This window comes from Solanum lycopersicum, chromosome 10, assembly GCF_036512215.1.
Source record: "Solanum lycopersicum chromosome 10, SLM_r2.1".
Classification (NCBI taxonomy): domain Eukaryota; kingdom Viridiplantae; phylum Streptophyta; class Magnoliopsida; order Solanales; family Solanaceae; genus Solanum; species Solanum lycopersicum.
Window position 1 is genome coordinate 20,466,439 of NC_090809.1, and position 3,682 is coordinate 20,470,120.

Genomic DNA, 3,682 nt, shown 5'->3' on the forward strand with positions numbered 1-3,682 from the left:
TAATAGGTGCCAACAAGATTAAATCCAACATCTCTGTCTGATCTATTACAACATTGAAATGTGACCATCTCATCTAAAATCTAAAGCTATCAAGAGAGTACATTTTTATTTACTTAATCATGTCCTTAATAACTGTAGACTAATATAAGGAGTTAAGCAAACACTTAGCACATAACTTTATCAAATAACACTATAGGATATTTCCTAACGATTTCAGTAAAATACATATGGAGCAACCATGAATTTGATTGCAACGACTAACTTACCAAGTTAAAATTGATTAACTTGTATGGATAGAGGTACTTCACCTCTGGCAGGCACCCTATCCCCCATAAATGGCTGCTCATCAAATAAAGGGACAGAAGTTTTTGGACATTGTAACCAAATAAAGGTGATAAGTTACAATTGGAACCAATAGATATTAGCATGAGAATCAGGATCTATTAAAATAAGCATAATACACAGTAATGAAATTTGACATATCATTCAATAGAAGCACAACAATTCATTGGAATAAAGAGAATGGATTATGATGAAGCGAAAGAGATTTGAAATACCCCATAAATGGTTGGTCATCATATTACATTGTTTTAAGCAGAATCAATATCTATTCCAATAAGCATAATACACTAAAGAAATTTGAAACATCATTCAATAGAAGCACAAAAAATCATTGGAATAACGAGAATGGATTATGATGAAGCGGAAGAGAATTGAAATATCCCATCGATTCAACCCCTCATTCCAATTCAGTTTTTCCTTGATCCTTGAATATGATAACTAGAGAAAGTTTTTCCTTGATCCTTGATCTTTGAAATTTGAATATATACCTAAGTTGAAAATTAAATATCAACCTTGAAAATAATAATTGACATGAAAAATAATTTCTTGAATAGATGAGTAAAAATCTATGTATCTCGATTGTCCTAAAATATTTTCGGACGTGTCACACATCTGCAAAAAATGGAAAATTATAGGAGGGTCCTCCTATAGGTATCACATCAAAATCTTTGAAGAGTATGAACAATATAGTTCAAAACAAATCATAAAGAAATTTGTATCGTATTAATCCATCATAACTAAATTAATTAATATCCACTGCTAAGCAACAAGTACTCCATTGAAACATCTATTATTTTCTTAGCTTCGACATAAAATAAAATTTTACTGTATTCATACTATGCCCAAAAAGTTATAAAACATTCCTGAAACAGGACAGCAACATGACAATCCTCCAATACACCAATCAAAAATTAGCCCTCATTGACAAAATAGAATATACCCAAATATTGTAACTGGATAGCTTAAACTACTTTATACTAACAATCAGACAATTAATAGTAAAAATTATATTTTACATAGGAAATGAAAATTTGAAATTTAGCATACGGGGATTGACAAAATGAACCAAAAATTTAACTCCTTCACCTGTTAAAAATACAAAAATTAACACCAACGGAGAGCACAATACAAAAGAAAGATTATCAAATATACTTACAGTCATATGAAGTGTTAATATACCATCACATGTGATAGTTCAATATTCAATATATTGAAACAAAATGAAACTAAGATTAATTTTCTTTGTTTTCTTAGGCATGCATAAACTTGAAATTCTAATTTTTCTCACAAAATTATGATTCTACCTTTCCTAGAGAAAAAAATAGAACTACAATCAGTGAGATATTTACCACTAAAATAGTTTTAAAAAGAAGAAACCTCTAACACTTGCCCCCAATTCAAAAAAAATCGTTCTTGCTAAAGTGGGTTAGTTTATAGTCAAGAAAAACATCACCTTTACATACTACAAAGAATAGGAAGCTCCCTGCTAAAAGGATTTCTGGTGCAAGATCTTCTTAAGGAATTTGGAATAGTAGCAAGTTTTAGATGACTTTAGGAAAGCGGCGAGAAATCTATTGTAGATGAACTTGGGAAAACGGCGAGCCAACCTAGGTTTAGGGATTTTTTTAAAGAAAAACTAGTTTTGAAATCAATATTAAATTCCCCTATTTATTAGTTTCTTTAATTTTTCAGATGTGAAAATCGAGGAGAGGTCTTTTGTCATACTTTGTTTAGAATTAGGGACTAGATTCACGTAATTTTAGGACTAGATGGAGTTTCATCGCTAATTTAAGGATTAAAAGTGAAATTTAGGGACCACAAAAAATAGTTGTACCTATATGTATACTTTCAGTGACCACAATTTTATCTCGTCCTTAAATGGTGGTCCCTAAAAATCCTTCTTCTTATAGTATAACTTTATGGACAAGCAAAAACGAACACTCTCTATAGACACTCTTAGCTACCATAGAATTGCAAAGATTCTAACAACACATCCGGATGAACATCAAACCTCATAGCCATATATGGCGTCACAAAAGACAAGGTAGCACTGGAATCATGTCAAGCATATACATGAAATTGGAAAACTTTAGACATACTGATAACCACATCAGGAGAACTCTCTTATTTACCTATAGTTTGAAGAGCAAAAAATCAGTTGTGCTTAAGAGCATTGGAACCTGCACCACTAGTAGAAGCTTGTTTTCCCTCTCTTCTTTTAGTCGTACGCATTGGAAAATCCCTCATTTTGTGACCACTTTTACCACAACAATGACAACCATTTGTGTTGCCTAGTCACTTACCATCGTGCTTGTTTTTACACTTAGTGCAATTAGAACAAGGAAATGAAAATCCAGTACCTTTACCTCCTTGAGTCGTAGGGTTAGACACCGTATCTTGGTTGAGCTTAAGAGTACCATTGGACGAACCTTGATCGTAAAACCTTTGATGGAATCTAGGACGACCTTGTCTATCAGACCTTGTGTTAGAAAAATTAAAATCACTAGTGTTAGCCCTTTTTGCCTCCCTGAACTTCTCCTTGAGTTTCTGCTCCTCAATTTATTGTGCATGTACCATGATAAAAGAGATTTCCATGTCATTAATGAGCATAGAGGTTCGGCACTCTTCTAGCACCATTTTGGACACATCTGAAACAAACTTACTCATCTTAGATGTTGAATACGCAACAACTGATGGAGCATACTTAGACAATCGAGTGAACTATAGTGCATATTCCGGAAAAGACGTTTAAAGCGGAGAGAAAACCAATCTTAGAAGGGACGGATGAAAGGGAAAATTCATGTGATTCTTGGTTAGATGACAATCACACTCATACTCCCTTACCAAAGGTTAATGAACTCAACCACCTTGAATTCCCTTATCTGAAGGGGGAACCTATCAAGAAAAGCAGCATTAAACTTCTCCCAATCAAGAGGACCTGTGTCACATACAAGGAGCACCCCCTAGAAGTTACATGGCGTACTTGACCTCTCGGAGTTCTTATACAAGTACATAGTTATCATTCATCGCATTGTCATAGGTAAATTTAGTGGAAAATTTAAAACTTTCTTAGAACATATTATGCTAGAACATTTCTTCATATTATATATATATATATATATATATATATATATATATATATATATATATTCATCATATAGTCATTAAGATCACCATAATAAGACCACATCATATAGACTCATACCATGCACATATTCATAACAAGTAGAAAGTTACTATCATGCCATGTATAAAGACATTGACATAATTATACACCTTGGATCACCTTTCTAGAACTCCCTAAGAAGCTATTTCTGCAATGTCTAGGTGAGTTCATTAC

General features: G+C 32.8%; 1 long non-coding RNA gene across 1 annotated transcript; it reads right to left on the bottom strand.

The window, feature by feature from the left end:
• Positions 1-527: 527 nt before the first annotated feature.
• On the bottom strand, positions 528-2,048 carry LOC104649513 (uncharacterized). Its single transcript, XR_003243991.2, has 2 exons — positions 1,796-2,048; positions 528-1,428 (listed from the first exon to the last, which is right to left on the bottom strand). It is a non-coding gene; the product is annotated as an uncharacterized lncRNA (long non-coding RNA).
• Positions 2,049-3,682: the final 1,634 nt, after the last annotated feature.